The 18,390-nt window shown below is 41.2% G+C and overlaps 1 long non-coding RNA gene across 1 annotated transcript in view; it reads left to right on the top strand.

The window, feature by feature from the left end:
* Positions 1-247: 247 nt before the first annotated feature.
* Positions 248-18,390, top strand: part of LOC140504693 (uncharacterized) — a 60,401-nt gene continuing 42,258 nt past the window's right edge. The window contains exon 1 of the long non-coding RNA XR_011967200.1: positions 248-499. This is a non-coding gene — a long non-coding RNA (uncharacterized lncRNA). The remainder of the gene's footprint in view (positions 500-18,390) is intronic.

The raw sequence follows: 18,390 nt of genomic DNA, 5'->3' as shown, positions 1-18,390 counted from the left end.
GGAGGCGGGGGTGGGGGCAAGGGACAGGCTGGGGCCTGGCAGCGGCAGCGTAGCTCGCTGCTGCTTGGGGTAATCGGCTCCATCTGCAGGCTCATCTGCCTCCCATCTCTAGGGAGTAACCGCAGGGCTGGGGAGATAGCATCAGGCTGAATACCAGAGGTGTGAGGCAGGTATGAGCTCACCCGGGTGGGGTGGGGTGAGGGGAAGATGAGGAGGAGCTCCACTTTTTTCAACTCTCTGCCCTGCTAGGAACAACTTTCAAGCTCCCCCCGGCTGGCCCTCTTTGCACCCACAGCGTGGATCAGACCCCAAGCTGGGACTGTTGTGTGCCCCCATTGGGACACAGAAGAGGCCTGGGGACAAAAGTCCTGCCTCTTCCTCCAGGAACCACCCCCTCATGCCAGAGGCATCAAGACTTAGTGCAAAGAGTGCTGGACCTGGAGTCAAGAGAGATTTGGGTTCAGTCCACCTCTAATACTTGCTAGCTGTGTGATCATAGGTAAGTTAACCTCTCTGAGGCTCTGTTTTCCCAACTGTGCAGAAGAGATATGTGTAGTATGCTCCTCACAGGTTCTGAGCTGTGCTCAGATATGCTGGGACAACACCAAAGGTGGACACAGCTAAGATATATTCTTATCCCTGCTGAGTTTTGACAGTAACTAACTCAATGTGCGACCTTGGACACTTCACTTAACTTCTCTGATCCTCAGTTTCCCCATCTATACAGAAGGGTTGCATGTAGTATGCACTTCACATGTTGTGAGTTCTGTCCAGACAGGCTGGGGCAGTCTCGCAGGTGGATGCAGCTAAGATATACTCTTGCCCCCAGTATCAAACTGAGTCCTGATTCTGTAACTCACTGTAAGACCTCTTTGAGCCTCATGTTTCTTCCTGTGTCCCCAATAATATGTGGACTCCAATCTCAAAGAACTGGAGTGGCATTCAAATGAGATGATGGACAAAAAATATTGTAGTAATAGAGGTATAGCACCGTATGTCAGCGATTCTTTGTGTGCGTGTGGTATGTAGAAATTTCCCCTTTAGTAACATCTTCTTCCAATGGCTCCATGGTGGCATTGGAGATGACCCTGAGCTGTTGGAGACAGTGAAGGGCAAGCTCTAGCAGGTTGTACCATGCTGAGAAGACTCTGAGTATGGCCGGGGGACAGAACCTGTCGGGTCTAGTCTCATCTAAGTGCATCAATTCGATTCAGTTCTACAAACACTAAGTCTGTGTCTTCTATAGGTTCTAGATCCTGTGCTTGGCTAAGAGGATGTATTTCAAAAGAAACAGAGAAGTTTGAAGAAGGGTGAGTTTGAAGGTAGGGTGAAAAAGTAATTAAGTATACTAAATAGGGATAGTAATAGTAGAATAACCTAGACAGGGAAATGGGGCTTTGTCCCAGGGCTTTGAATTTAGAGAGTGTTGAAAGCAAAAGAAACAGCATGGCTCAGCAACAAGTTGTTAAGAATAATTAGTTAAAATAGGAAATGACCGAATGATCTGCTTCTTCATGCCAGTGACCCTAGCCTAGGTGAGCTCTTTCCCTCATTCCCATCAGTGAAGCCTCTCCCTCCCAGTAGTCCCAAGTTCATCACTCTTGGGATCTGGTGTTCCAGCTTGAGAACATGCTTGTCCTTAGCATGGACAGTAATTCCTCCAGAGTAAAGATGGTTAGTTACAGCATTAGTGGTACATACCCTGTAGGATTGTTAATAAAAATCGCATACAATACAAATAAATAAAACAATAAAATGCAATGCAAATAAAAATCCTTCAAAATGATATATACATACATCAATATTATTATGAATACACTACAAGGTAGAACATGATCTAACTCATCGGACCTGGACGCAAAAGCAACAAACAGGTTAGTAGCTCTTTCTCTATTCTGTGATGGGAGAAGGGCCAAAAGAGAGAATCAAATCAATACGCCCAAGAATATTGGGGGAGAAGAGAGGAGAGAGATCAGGAAACACTTCATGGAGGAAGTGATGCCTGAGCAGGACCTTGAAGCAGGAGAAGGCACTGAATGGGGTAGATGAGGAGGGAGTCAGTTCTAGTCATGAGGGATCCTTTGCATGAATTCATCTATGTGAGAGAAGACAGAACCAGAGTGGGGCAAAGAGAATTGTTCAGTTTGGCTGAGCACAGAAAATGGGCAAGGGAGTGGTGTGAGGTGATGAGCGTAGGCTCAAAAGATCCTAGTTTTAGAATTAGAAAGAACTTTTAGAGGTCACTGTGCCCAATCTCCTTATTTTACAGATGAGGAAACAGGCTCTGAGAGAAGAAATGACTTGATCTCTCTGCCTTAAGTCTCACCATTTTAGTCCATCCTCAACGCTGCTGCCAATGTGGTTTTCCTCAGGTGCAGATCTGTCATTTTTTATAAAGAAAATTTTAAGTTAGAAAACAAATTTCATCTTATTAGATTTGGCCAGTTGTTCTGGACTGTTGGGATAGTTTTGGATCCTGACCCTATCATCCTCTGTATTTGTTACCACTTTTTGATTTGTGTTATCAGCAATTATGATAAGTGTGCTAGCTATGTTTTTATCCAAGTCATCAGTAAAAATTTTGGACAGCACAGAGCTAAGAAGAGATCCTTGGGGCACTCCACTAGAGACCTCTTTTCCAAGTTGACATTGACCTATCCCTGACTATTCAGGGACTTGTTTATTCAGCCAAACACTGGGTTTCGAATTAGGAAGACTCTTATTCATCAGTTCAAATCGAGCCTCATGCACTACTTGTGTGACCCTGGGCAAATCACTTAACACTGTTTGCTCAGATCCTCATGTGTAAAATGAGCTGGAGAAGGAAATGGCAAACCACTTTGCCAAGAAAACCCCCAAATGAGATCAAACTCTTCCTTCATTTGAACTGCCTCTCTTCACTTTATCTACACATATAGCATTTGAGTTTGTCAAATGTTTTATTGAAATCTAAATGTATTCTTCCCTCCCTCCCTCCTTCTCTTTCTCCCTCCCTTCCTTCCTTCCCTCCTTCCTTACTTGCCCCTTTCCTCCCTCCCTCTTTCCTTCTTTCTCTCCTCCCCTTCCTTCTTTTCTTCCCTCTCCCTCTCTCCCTTCATCTGTCCTTCCTTCCTGCCTGCCTACCTGCCTAAACACTGAGGATACAAAAAAAAAAAAAAGCCAAAAGACAATCTCCGGACCTTCAAGGAGCTCATGGTCTAATGGGGAGACAACATGCAAACTACAGCAGACTATATACAGGATAAATTAGGGGTAATCAAGAGAAAGAAGGCCCCAGCATTAATGTAGTGATATTCAAATCACTGCTTACATATTCAAATCATACACAAGGCAGTCTTGGAGGGGAAGGCGCAAGAAGCCGTTAGCTCCAAATTCTTCAATCCAACGAACACTGTTAACTCCTGTTCACTGGATCTTTGTCATATGAGTTGATGTCTGACTCTCCCTAGAACTTTATCTTGGATTTATGAAGGTGATTTTTTTGAAGTCAAATGTAAGACTTAATGCTTATTCCTATTAAATTTTATTTTCTCAATGCAGTTCAGCACAGTGGATAAAGGACTGACCTTGGAGTCAGAAAGACCCTGGGTTCATGTCCTGCCTCTACCATGTCTTAGTTATATCACTGACAATGGGCAAATCACTTTATATTTTTGTGCTCCAGACAGTTCTCCAAGATGATAACTGACACATTAGTAGCTCATGTGCATCAGTGAAAACTATAAGTTCCCTATGCTTATTAAATCACAAATCTGGATTAATAAGCATTTCATTAGATTTTCCTCAGGTTTCTAGTCTGCCATGATCTTTGGGGATCCTGATTCTGTCATTCAACATATTAGTTCTCTCTCCTAGCTTTATGTCATCTGAAAATATTGTAAGTGTTTCATCAAAACTTTTATCTAAGTCCCTCTAAAACTTAAATACCACAGCACTCAGGACAGATCCCTGGGGCACTACATTAAGAACCTCCTTTCAAGTGGACATTGAACCATTACTGTCCACCTTTGGGGTTTGTCCATTCAACCAGTCTGAATTCACCCTTCTGCACTGTCACTGGTCTTTATGCCTGTACCTTTTCTACAAGAATATCTGGAGTGACTTTGCTAAAAGCTTCCCTAAAATCTAGGTAAACCATACCAACAGCATTTCCCTGACCTACCTGCCTAGGAACCCTGTCAAAAAAGGAAACGGATTTTGTCTAGCATGCCCTGTTCTTGATGAAGTCACACTGAATTTTGGTGCTTTCTTGTCTAGACTTTCACTAACCAAATCCTTAATGATGCATTCTAGAAGTTTGATAGAGTCAGATTCACTGGTTTATAGTTTCTAGACTCCATTGTCTTCCCTTTTAAAAAAAATGGGTCAAAATTTGTTCTTTGGCAGTTACCCTGTCAGAAAAAAATCCATAAGGATAATCTGGTATGACTTGTTTCTGATGAAGTCATGCTGGCTTTTAGTGATTATCACTTCCCTTTCTAAAAGTTCACAAACCATCCCTTTAACAATGTATTCTAGAATATTTCCAGAAATAGAAGTCAAGTTCACTGCTCAGTACTTTTCAGCCTTAACTCCCTCCAACCTTTAAACAAAATGAGTTGAGTAATTAATAGCAGCTCAAATTTCTAAGACTCTTTAAAGATTATAAAGTTCTTGAAAAAAACACACTATACCCCATAGGTTTTAGGAATTATTTTTAGGGCTGTAATAGAGTCATTAATTCCAATTTCCTCATTTTATATATGAAGAAACCTAAGCCCAGAGGTGTGAAGAAAACTGCCTAGCTTCACAGAGGACATGGAGAAACGAGGGTAGTGGCTTGCCTAGATTCAAGCAGTGAGTTGGTGGCAGAGGTAGGCTGAACCTGAACCTTCTGTTTTCCAGTCCAGGGCCCTTCCCATTACACCACATCATCCCTCCCTTTTCTTGGCAGAGATCCTTTGAGAAATATAACCACTGTCTCAGATTAAGGCAAAGGAAGATCACGTTCATGCTGAGGCCAGAATAGCTGGGAGACGGTCCCCTCTACCAGCAGCAGCTTGGGAGAAGTAGCTAGTAGAGATAGAATAGGGGAGGAATGGCAGGTCCACGAGGGCTGGTCCTCTTTCTGTCTGGGAACTTTTCCTTTTTAGCGAAGAAAGTCTCTTCTCTCTAACTAGAGACCCCAATCTTAATTCATTCAGCTTCCTCTTGGTTCCTTATCTCTTGGACTTAGAATATAATCTCCTTGAGGGCAGGGTCTTGGTTTTTGCCTTTCTTTGGATCCACTGTCCCTTAGCATGGTGCCCTGCACATAGTGAGTGCTTAATAAATACTTATTGATCGATCAACTCTGGACTCTGAACTTTATCTGCCAGGACTGGTAAGGGCCTTTGATGGGATGCTGTGAAAGGTACACTGTGCTTGGGGGAGTCAAGGTTCCATATAGGGGGCATCCCAAAAGACTTAGTACAGTAAGCTTTAATAGCTTAAAGCTATACCAAGACTTTAGGAACACCTTAGACTATGCTTTAGACATTAAATGACTATACAATGCCAATTATTATCTTCATTATAATCATCACCACTTATTATCGTAACTCTTACAACTACCCCTGTGGTACGTTGGGCTTCCATTTTCTCATGTGTAATAACGATATTGATGATAATGGTGAAAATAATAATATGATGATAATGGTAATAGCTTCCATTGATATAGCACACCAAGGTTTACAGAATACGTTCCCTTCAAAAGCCCTGTGAGCCATGCATTGCAATATTGCTTCTCTCTTATAGATGAAGAATATGAGCCCTGGAGAGGTGAGAGAACTCATCCAAGGTCATGCCCTACCAAAACAGGCCTTATTCTTCTCCTTATCTTTATTATTCCTGCTCATCATTGTCTTTGCTGCTCCCAGGTCTCTGGATCCTGGTTTCTTACTTGGACATATTCTCTCTCTGTGGTGAAGTGAACTCATAGGCAAGCCCCTTGTTTGGTCTGAACTCTGAAATCTACCAGACCCTTCCCTTCCCCTCCCTGCTTATCCTCTTCCAGTCTGCTCTGTCCTGTGCTGTCTACATTCCAGTGTGGCTCACAGCTGCTGGGGTCCTGACCTTGTTACTCAGTCCTTGCTATACCAAGATAGCCATCCATCCATCCATCCATCCACCCATCCATCCATCCATCCATCCATTCATTCGTGCATTCATCCGTCCATCAGGGATGCTTTGGCCACTTTTTGAACCACGACCCTGTACTCTATTAACTTCTTAAGAATCCTCTTTCTGCCCTGGGAAATTATAACATGATCTGGCATCCACGTGTTCCAACAGAGAAGACATATGGCATATATGTACATGTTCACACATGTAACTACATGGAAAGAACATTGAACTTGGAATCAAGAGACACATTTTAGTCCTGGCTTTGATATTTAATTGCTGTACAGCTTTGGGTAAATTACTCCCCTTCTTGTGGATCTCAATATTCCCCATCTGTAAAATGGATCCAGAGTCATGAACATGGTAATAATAGCTAACACATATAAAGCATCTTAAAGTTTGCAAAACATTTTTTCATGTATCATCCCACTTGGTCCTTGCCACACCTTGTAAAGTGGATATTATTGCTATTATTTCCATCGTGCAGATGAAGAGAAGGAGGCTGACATAGTTTAAGAGACATGTCCAGGGCCATACAGCTAGTAGATATCTGAGGTTGGATTTGAACTCATTTCCTCTTGACTCCAAATCTAGGGCTCCCTCCAATACACCAGCTTGCTGCCACATGACACTTTCTAATCTTTAAGCTCTTCAGTACCTTAAAAGAACACAACAAAGAAAGAAACAAATAAACAAAAGCTATGATTCTGGAATTTTCCCCCTCTCCCCTTCTCTCACACTGGCAGCCTACACTTCGGATTCCTTCCTCGTTTTCTCTGATTTGGCTGTTCTTGAGACAAGCCTTTTGAGCTCTTGTGTAATTCATGTCATAGATGAGAAATTAGATTTGGAGAAAATTTCACAAACTCCCACCAGCCCTCAGGGCCCCCACCTGGTGTGATTTACCTTCTACACACCCACCCAAGCTACTAATGGGGGTCTCTTCTATATCTTGTATTTACTGGCACTTTTGTACGCCTTCTCTGTGAAACTACACTGTGGTGTGGTGGTGGTGGAGGGCACAGGAAAATTAATCTGACCTCTCTTTCCTCCCATGCCCTGTGCCAGGAAGGAGCACCTCAGGCTGGTTCCAATCTTGCCCAACCAGCTCTACAGGCGTCCTTCCAGTCCCAAGGAGGCTGCATTCTCAGAGAAGGCCCTCGGTGAATCCTTCCCCTTTGCCAGTCCCCTAGGGTGAGGGCACAAAGATGCTTGTGGCCAAGGGGGTTCTTTTGGTGAATCCTTGACTTTGCCCAGCAACTTGTGGTATACCACCTGCCTTTTCCTGACCAAATCTGGGGACTGAGGCATCTTGCTTGGAAAGTCTCACACCGTTATCCAATTTGGGGGCTGAGGGTGTTTTGGAAAACAATATGGTAATTTGAGAATGGTACTGATTAGATGAAAATGATACCGCATCAAAGTTACTTCCTTAATTTATTCTGGAAAAAAAAAACCCACAACACACACAAGAAAGAATTCTCTATTGAGATCCTTAATTAAAATAGAACTCCTATAATACTGGTGAAAAGACTCGACTTCTCTCCAGGTGCAGGGAGCACGAGGCATAAAGAACTGACAAAGACTGCTTCAAAAGAGTTCTGATCTCCCCTTTGGGCCCCGGGCTTTGCACCTAAGCTCTAAGACCATAGAAAGGGGGCAAGGAACAAGGCCCTTGTTGGTCCATCTTGAATGACTCTGTTTCAATGGCCTAACGCTTCTATGAAGAGACCACTTGGAGGGAGGGGGTCAAAGAGGAGGTCGTTAATTTTCTACAAGAGCCGAAGGGAAAAAGGGATTCTGGTTGGTATTTGTGTATGTGTGTGGGGGTACGTATACCGCTACACACATGCATTCACACATACGTATAATAATTTACAATATGCAATATATTATAAAATATATTCATCCATAAAATAAATATGCAAAGTATCGCATAATCATATATTATAATGTATTATATATAAAAGACATATACATGTACATGTACATATGTGTAGGTATATGTGCATGTACATGCATACACACACGCATAGTATTCCGGAATGTAGGCAAGGAGGGTGTAGTGAAATGACCTTGCCTTTTTTGATGAACTTTTTCTCTTGCTCAACTTCATTTGCATGGAAAAGATATTGAAAGTGAGCCTTTGTAGTTCTAGTTTCCACACACAGTGGAAGCACACAAGTGCTTATAGGTATTTTTTTTCTTTTTTTGGTAGAGTCTCTGAAATGAGTTATTTTGGGGAGTCTTAGGAACTCCATCAAGGGTTAAGTAGACGTTTCAAGGAATAGCAAACCCTTAATTAGACAGTTGTCGGGGACCACAGATTTAAAAGTAGTACCAGACATAATAGTCAAAAGCATTGACGTAGTTATGATCTGGCTGTCCTTAGCTGGGTATAGTTGCTAATAGCCAGGACTTTGTGGACTTAAGAACTGTTAGTCTGTTCTTGTCAGGGAGAGGTTTTATAGTCATTATACCATGGCAGAGGGGAGCCAATAGCTTAGTAGATGGCCCTGAAGAAAGAAGCATGGTAGCCCTGAGAACAGTAGTGATGCCCAGTGGAGATAACATTCCTAGCAGTGGTATTATAGCCAGCAAGGAGCAGACATGATATTCAAGAGTGAGTGGCTTTTAGAGGTATATGTGAATTGCTTTGGCCACATGTGATTCACATATATGTTCTCTTTGGGTATTTCCTGTTCACAGTACAGATGTTCTCTGATGTGACCTGTAAAGTCTTTTAGTGCATGATCATCACCACCACCTCATTGTCGCACCCTGCTTTTTCAGTCCAAAAATTGGTTTATGACCCTTCGTTGCATAATCGTCACATGGTATAATTCTGCTCATCACACCATTTAAAAGATAAACAGAGCAGCAAGGTATTCATCAGTGGTATATGGATATACATTTATCTCTCATGCATTTCTCTCTGCAAGCCTAGAATTCTTAGGGCATTGTCACTATTCAATTTTAACGTTTATTCATGAGTATTCCATACACCCTAATCTTGTACCAAAGACAGCTTAGTAATAAGTGATTTTTAAGTAACACCAGCATGATTAAAAGAAATACTTCACATAACAGTCACAACCCACTTTTTTGCAAAAAAAAAAAAAAGACAATGACTATGTGGTGAAATACAGTATATGCATGGGAAAAATAGGATCACTTTGCTGTGCTGTTTACACATTTTTTGTTTGAACTAATCCTCTGGTTGGCTGGTATAGGTAAAACCATAGGTAAAGGTTCATGAACTATGAGAATGTCTTGAGCCTGGAAAAACTTTCCTGGGGGTCCACATATGGGAGCAGTATCCTTCTTAGAAGATACAGCTATATTTGAAAAAGTTACAGAGAACTGACCTTCGAGGTCATGAAACATAGACTGTCAGATTGGGGAGAGAGCTTAGATTTTATCTATTCTAGCTCCTCTATTGCTCAGAGGAAGCTTTGCCCAAGATTACAAAGTTGGTGAGCTGCAGTGTCTTTTGAGTCTTGAACCCAGGAATACTAACTGCTAATGCACACATCCCCCCCAAAACTGCCATCTTCTTAGGGAGCCTCTTTAGGAGTAATCTCCCAAGTGAATGGATCATTTAATAGGGAAGTTAGCTTCAGTATATGATAACTTGCCAGGTAGGTCAGGAAGCATCAACTCAGAGTGGGGCTTTTTATCTTTCCCCATCCTCCCAGCTTTCAGGGGGAGGTTTGGCTGCTACTGCTACTGTTGATCCTTTGTTCTGGGCTGGGACAGGTAGCTTCCAGGTGAGATTTTAGTTGTTTCTCCAGCTCTGGCTACAGGAGGCTAGTAGCCCCAAGAGTTATCCTCTCACCCTTTCCCTAGTCTCACTGAGCCAGTCCCCAGTTGTTCAGGCTTCTGTCCACTCCCACTGATGTTTCAATCAAATATTCTCTTGGGTCTTGTGGGCTGAGAGCTGCTGTTGATTTTCTTGTGAGGGAGTCAGGGGATTGGGAAAGCACAGTGTTTGCCCCTAGGGAGTTCATTCTCTGGAAAGGGAGCTGACCTTGACATCTGTGAACATATTTCAGATTCCCAGTTTCTGGTTTGAAGGGATAAAGTCCTGAATTAGATAATAGGAAAGGATAGGGGAATGGGATAAAGGTTTGACACACAATAAGGATTTCTTGAGATGCCATGGAACGGTAAAGAGTGCTGAACTTGGAATAGCAGAACTTAGTTAAAATCCCACCTCTGCCCCTTCCTACCTGTGTGATCTTTTGAAAGTCATGTAACCTCTCTGGGTCTCAATTTCAATGTCTGTAAAGTGACCAGAATGGATCCGATGAAGGGGGTATTAATTTTTTGTGTATGTTATGGAAACTATTGACAGTTTGGTGAAGCCTATGAATCCTTCCTCAGAATGTTTTGAAATACATAAAATAAAAAAAGTTAACATTTCTATAATGCTTAGAGGTTTGCAAAGTGTTCTACAAATATAGTTTCTTTGACACTCACAACCCTGAGAGGTAGATACTATTATTATCCTCTTTTTTAGGGATGAGGAAGATGAGGTGGACAGCAGTGAAGTGACTTGCTCAGGGTCACACAGCTAGTGATAACAGTAGGGTTTTAAGATTTGCAAAGCACTTCACAAATATTATCTGCTTTCATACTTTTAACCCTGGGAGGTTCTATTATTATCCTCATTTTCCAGACGAGTAAACTGAGGATGAGAGATTTTAATTGACTTGCCCCATACACACCCTTGTGTACAGGAAGCTTTTCTTTGTCATTCATTTTGTTAAACTATTTGATTTAATGTCTTTTTAAAAAAGTGTCTGCCCCATACTTAGTCTCTAAGAACAAACAAACAAGCAACCATTGGTTAAGTCTCACAAGGTTTGATTTTAAATAGATAGTGAACTAAAGTTTCCCCTGAATGAAAGGCAGAGTTTAGGGAATCCATCTTCAATTGGAATCTAAAATGATATATTTCCTGATTTATTTAATATTATTTTCTCTTTCACAAATTATATGTGCTAGATAAACTGGAATCCTAGTAAGTGTCTGAGGCAGTATTTGAACTCAGGTCTTCCTGATTCCAACTCCAACATTCTATCCACTGTATTACCTAGCTTTCTCTAAAATACAATATGATAATATTTTTTCAAAATGGGATTACAAAGTAATCCAATTATATTGAAATCTAGTTGCCAAAGCATGAAAAAACAATAAGTTCAGGGACTCCAGGTTAGGATCCCTTGGTCCAGATGGCTGCTAATGTTCCTTGAACCCCAGGTCGATGATCCTAGGAGACTAAGTTGGACTGCAGGAGTTGAGGGATGAAGAAGATTCCTTGTGGGCTGGACTCATCCAGGGAGGGCCTCTCAGAGGTGGTGGGACTTGGTATGGGTCTTAGTAGGCTTTGGAGCAGAGAGAAAGAAAGAGAGGTACTCCATTTGACGCACCAGGTTTATTACGTTATTTTATGCTATTTATTTATTATATTAATAAATTATATATTATTATATATGTATGTATAAATATACATATCTATATAACACATGCAATATATTGATCTATTTATTTGTATAATAGAAATGTAAATATAAAATATTTATATATTTATGGTATTAATCTTCTTATTTTTCTTGGTTTATTTTGTATCAGTACCTCTGTCTCCTTGCTCCTTCAGATTAGTTATTAAATGTTGAGACTGTCCCTAAGAGCACATGGTTTCTCTGAATAGAGTGATTGAAGTCAGGGGACCTGGGTTCAAGTTCTGGCTTGGGTATTTACTGCCTCTCTGTTTTGAGAACCTCAGTTTCCTCAGTTGTAAAATGATTAGGTTGCACCAGATGACCTTTCAGATCTCTTTCATTTCTAAATCATATAATTCTTTCTGGGGTTCAGTTTCCCAATCTCTAAAATTGAGCTGATGACACATTCTACTTACCCAACAGAGGCTGGTGATGGAGAGTTACTGCCCTGCTCAAGACACTTCAATGACTTCCCTTTGGCTTCCCGAATAAAGTACAAACTGCTGTTTGATGCTTATATGCCCCAGTCTGGCATTTTACAGTCTTATTCTAGCCTGCCTTTCCAGTTTTGTTTTATATTTTGATTTTATATATAACTATTTTGTATGTTTTATAAATTGATTATATTCACATATATTATATACATAAATTTTCTATATTCCAATATATATATGTTATGTATACATAAGCACACACACATATATAATAAGTTGATTTTGCCAGCTTTTGGTTTTCCTAGTTTGGTTTCCCATCTCCTCCCATGCCTAGAATTCATTTTTCTCCCTCCCCTTTGTAGCTTCAAATCTCAGTTCACCAGCCACCTCTCCTTTTCTCCCTTCCTCTCCCCTAGCTGTTAATTCTCCCTCTGAAATAAATGGGTTTACTGCCAACAGTCATCCCTCCCAACTTCCCCACCTTGGAATGTAGGTTCTGTGAGGGCAGGGGCTGTTTTGTTCACTTGTCGTTCTATTCCCTGTGCCTAGCACAGTGTCTGATAAATAGTAGCACTTCATAAGTGCTTGTTGGATTGATTGGAATTTGTATGCCTTAAGGTACAACAAAAACGTGATTGATATGATTACAATAATTCCTTGGAGGGAGAGATTATAGTCCAGGTTTAGCACCCTTATGGCATACATGTCTGATAAAAAATAGAGGCTGATTTTCAAGGGCTCATCATGGACTGGCCAATGTTTCCATGGCCCTGAAAGGACCTATAAGAGAGTCAAGGTCTACCCAGCCCCTCCTTCATTTGCCCCAACCTCACCTTGGCACCTCTTTTTGAAAGACTGGCAGGTTGTCATGCCTTATTGTACATCATCATGAGAGTATGAGCTGTTGCCCAGGCTTTCCTTCGATGCCTGGCATGCTCTTCCTTCTCACCTCTGCTTAGAATTCCTGACTTCCTTTACCTCTCATATCAAAGGTCACTTCTTCCAGAAGGCTAATCCTCCTGGTAACAGCTCTCCTACCTCCTGAAATGACTTTATATATATTTTGTGTTTACTTATCTATGTACATGACAACCAGAATGCAAGTTTCCTGAGGCCAGGCATGATTTGGTTTTTGTCTCTGTAATCCCAGTGCCTAGGATAGTGCCTAACATGTAGACATTGCTGAGCTAAGTTGAATTGAATGATGGTTCTAGGATAAGACAAGAGATAGATGTGAGAGATACGAAGCCCTGAGGGAAAACCATACAATTCTTGAAAAAGAAAATTCTATTTCTGCCCCACCCTTGGACTCCTTCCCTCCTGAAAAAAAAAATAAAAGGAATAGTTCCCCTTCCCCATTTTTTCTATTTCTTCTCCCTGGGCTTTTACATCTCTAAATGGACCCAAACACGAGAATTTTATGAGCAAACCAAATTATATATAATAGGTTTTTATGCCCTAACCAAACAAAAATGTCTTTAGATCTGCAGAGGGGGTTAAGCCATAAGCACCCCATGAGTTTTCATTTTTCCCCAATATGGCTTTTAGCAAAACACAACTAAAAATTTCTCCATGGTTACAAGATGGTTGTGTTGATAACGTTTCATTGTGTGCTTTATAAAGTGCTGGACTTTGAGTAGGGAAAACCTGGGTCCACATCTTCTCTCCAACACTAATTTGGCCACAAGCAAGTTATTGCATTTCGTTCTTAGCTTCCTCAGATGCTAATGACTATCGTACCTAATCTCACAGGGTTCTTTAAGGTTCCAATGAGATAATCCATATGGAGGACTTTGCAAGCATTCCATAAATGTCATCTATTCTTTTTTTATCATACCCTGTGAGTCAGGGCTAGGCTGGTGTGTCCCCAGGCAAGAGTGTACAAGGGCTTCCAGGCAGGGGGAGAGGACAGATGAAGGATCCTAGGATCAAAGAATCATAAGATCTCAGAGCTGCATTGACAGTTCCTTGCAACTCATCAGTAAGCACCCCTACAATTTTTTCAAATCAATTCAAATAAATAAATATTAATTAAGTGCCTCTTCTGTGCCAGGCGCTATACTAGGCACCAAGGATCCAAAAAAGAAAGATAATCCTGCCCTTTGAGGGACTCTTTGAGATTATCTTTCTTTTTCCTATTAAATAACAGGGGAAGACAAAGTACAAAAGAAAGTTGAAAAGTGGAGGGGGGGGTAAGGGAAAAAAAAGTATTGAGCTTGGGGGGGGGGGCATGATGATGGTAGAGTCCAATCCAAGATATGTAGCCAGTTGTTTCTCCCACAAGTGGTTATCCATCCTTTGCTTGGAGAGTTCTAGTAACTAGTTAACTCCCCAAGCAGCTCATCTTACTTTTGGTGTCTCATCCTTAGGAATTTCTTCCACACATTGAACTGAAATCTGCCTCCTTGAAACTTCTCCCCATCAATTCTAGCTCTGCCCTCTAGCTAATGGCTTAGCCCCCTCTGCAGATCTAAAGAAAGCCTAATTCTTCCCATTAAAATCCTTTAAATACTTGAAGAAACTGTGATGTCCCCCCAAATCCTCTCTTCTCCAGGCTAGACTTCTGTATTGTTTCCTGACTTCTCGTGTGATTCTCTGGACTCCTGCAACATTTCTCAACTGCCTTCTCACTTTGGAAGATGCCTCCTTACCTGCGACCTTCTCATCTTGGAATATCTCTCCACTTCTATGCTTTTCTCTTCTCACTGGTGAGCTTCTCTCAGTGCTTCCATTTTGAGGAAGGGCTTACTTAGGCCAGCTATACTCACCCATTCACTCCTCTCTCAGCTCTGCTCCTGAATCCATCCATAATGGATTTTCCATCATGCCCCCTCTTCCCCACAATGTTCCATCTCTCTTTTATGTCTTGTCTTCTCCCACTGGAATATAAGTTCCTTTAAGGCAGGGATTGTCTGGTTTTTTTTGTGGGAATAGAGCTTGTATTCATTTCCCCAGCACTTAGTATAGTTTCTGGAACATAGTAAATGCTTATTAAATACTTGCTGATTCTTGTTTCTTGAACTGATCCTCATACACACAAGCATACCTCATTTCATTATGTTTCACTTTATTGCAATTTGGATATACATACATACATACATATACATGCATATGCATTTATATATATTACAAGTTGAAGGTTTGTGGCAACCCTGCATCCATTGGCATCATTTTTCCAACAGTATGTGCTCACATCATATCTCTGTGCCACATTTTAGTAATTCTCAAGATATTTCAAAATTTCTCATTATTATTATATCTGTTAGGGTGATCTGTGGTCAGTGATCTTTGACGTTACTGTTGTAATTGTTTTGGTGCACCATGAACCACACCTATATAAGTGTTGCATGTGCTCTGACTGGTCCACCAAATGGCCATTCCCCCATCTCTCTCCCTGTCCTCAGGCCTTCCTATTCCCTGAGATACAACAATATTGAAGAATATTATGTAATCTTAATTGATAAAGCAATGGCAGGATTTGAATCCAATTTTGAAAGAAGTCATGCTGTGGGTAAAATGCTATAAAACAGCATCTCATGCTACAGAAATTGTTTGTTGTTTGTCCTTTGTCCTTAAACAGGACTAAGGACACCAGCACCATGATGTCTTGACTTGCAAGTGAATTGAATTGAAGTGACGGAGAGGTGTACAAAGTCATCAGTCCGATTCTCTCCTCCAGAGTCATCAGAGTCCAGTGGCAACACATAGGTCAGGATGACTGGGGATGGCCTGCCTGCTACAGAGACATCTTTTGTGAAAGGAAGAGTTCACTAATGTGACAAACTTTTTTGTTGTCTTATTTTAAGAAGTTGCCACAGCTACCTGAGCCTTCAGTCCTCAACATCAAGGCATGACCCTTTGCCAGCAAAAAGGTTATAACTTGTTGAAGGCTCAGATGATGATTAACATTTCTTAGCCATAAAGTGTGCTTTAAACTAAGGTATGTGTATTTTTAAAAGACATAATACTGTTTCACACTTAGACTACAGTACAGTGTAAACATAAGTGTTATATGGATTAGGAAACCAAAACATTTGTGTGATTTGCTTTGTTGTGAAATTTGCTTTGTAATAGTGGTTCTGGAACTGAACCCACAACATTTCTGAGGCATGCCCATATATATATACATAACCTTTATATGCTCTGAACTTCTTCTTCCAACCACATAGACACTAGCAAGTCAGGTCTAAGGAATACAACTGACTACATGTTCCCCTCAGGACTCTAGGTGTAGCCCTAAGGGTTTATAAGGTTTTCTCTAACGCTATTGACTTGAGTCCCCAACTGTGATATTTTCTTCCCAATATAATTTGTCATTGCCTCTTACTATCACTTCATTATCATTGATAGTAGCGATTTGTTGTCCCTTCAATATTACTGATAAGCGATTAATGTCACTTAGCTTTTATAAAGGAATATTTACTGAGAAGATGTAACAAGAACAGAAAAATAAACAGGTCCCTCCAACCTGAGACATACTGTCCCCTTGACCACCTTGATCTCTGGGGAGAGTGGGTTCAATCTTAAAGTGGTTGCTACCATCATTTCCATCATAGAGTTCACTTCTGGGCATGTCATGACTGATGGACAAATCAAGAGTCTTGGCTGTTTGGTCAATCTCCTGCTGGGCTGAATCCTCCAGGTTGGGCCTCAGGGTTGTGCTCCTCACTGGGCTTGGCTGCCAGCAAACTCTGGTATGACCTCCAGTTCCTGGACTTCTGGTGGGTCATCTGGCCTTGAGGCTCATAAAGTTGTAGCCCAGTATGTTCTATCTCCAACCCTTGTTCACCTAAGACTGGGAAAGAAGGAGACACAATAGAGACAGAAAAATAACCACAACATATGCTCACATCTTTATGTTGGCCACTGGTATTATATCTTGTATTCTATGAGTAACATAGAGGCTAATGGAAGTCCTTGACTTGATTATCATCAGAAAAGAGAGATGATTTCCTCCCTTGGAGACTTCTATGTACACTGAGTTCTGACTTGGTAGCTCAGGGCTACCAAGGGCTTTTGAAGGGCTTTTCATCATGACCCAGTAGGTGAACAGGAACCGTCATGCCATACCTGTACATGCTCATAAGTAGAAAGCAGGGCCCTTCATAATGTATGCCTCTACGTAAGCAGATTCTCCCATCATTCATATGAGTTGGCACTAAGTACAGCCTTTTATGTATGATCCTATAACTGGGCTCTTAGTGGTCAATTCCCTGCACCCTATGTGTGTGGAAGGGGAGGTGTATACACATATATTTGCACATACATGCATGTAGATGGGTACACACATGCACATATAAACATATATGTACATGCACACACATATGCACACATTTGGTTGGTTGTTGTCTTTTGTGCTTGAAGTGGACCAAAATGATATTATATAGGTATATAGGTATATAATGTAGACATGTATGTATAAACCACTAATTATCATATGTACTATTATATGATATATACTAAACATGTAAACATGTTAATATATAAACACTAATACATAATACAAATAATAATAAAATATGTAGTGAACAAAATGAACATTTATATATTTCTTTAAAGGTTACGCAGTATTTCATCTGCTCCTCTGGATAATCCTTTGTGGGAGGTATTCCTTTGCTCCCTTCTCCCCATTTTACAGATAACAGAACTGAGACTGAGACGGAGTATTTCAGTGGCTTCTTAAGGTTCCATGACTTGGATGCTTCTGGGACAAGGTTTGAGGGCTTTGCACATTCCTGCCATCAAGGTCTTCCTTCTCTGGATAACAGTTTGTTAAACTGTCTTTCCTAAAATACAGTGCTTAGAACTGGATTAATATACCAAAGGCAGGTCAGATTAGGGCCAGTACTTATCAGTCCCAGCAAGACTGTGGCTTCTCATGACCTTGACCCTGAGGCTTACTAGCTAGATGACTTTGAGGGAGTTTCTCAGCACCTCTAAACCTCAGTTTGTTCATCTATAAAATGGGGATAACACACCACCTATGGCTGTGAGCAACGTGTTTTGTCAACTCCAAAATGCAAAAGAAAAGAGAATTTCAACAATGATCCGGACACTAGATTTTTGCCAGTGGAGACAGAAGTAGGACTGGCATTAATCACCCTCTCTTGAGAAATTTGGTTGAAGAGAGGGTTGGCTGCATTCCTGTTAGCCCGAGGCAAAACAGCTCTGCCCTAGACTCTTTACAGATCTCCACGAATGTATTTGGTTGCAGAAGGAGGCTGAGCAGAGCAAGATCCCAGGAGGCTGGTTTGTGCCCATAGCCAGGCTCTCTGGAAGCTCAGGCCTTGACTATGCTCCTCCCTATC

This window comes from Notamacropus eugenii, chromosome 5 (genome assembly GCF_028372415.1).
Source record: "Notamacropus eugenii isolate mMacEug1 chromosome 5, mMacEug1.pri_v2, whole genome shotgun sequence".
Taxonomy (NCBI): domain Eukaryota; kingdom Metazoa; phylum Chordata; class Mammalia; order Diprotodontia; family Macropodidae; genus Notamacropus; species Notamacropus eugenii.
Note: the sequence above shows the minus strand (reverse complement) of the source record. Positions and strands in the feature narration are given on the sequence as shown.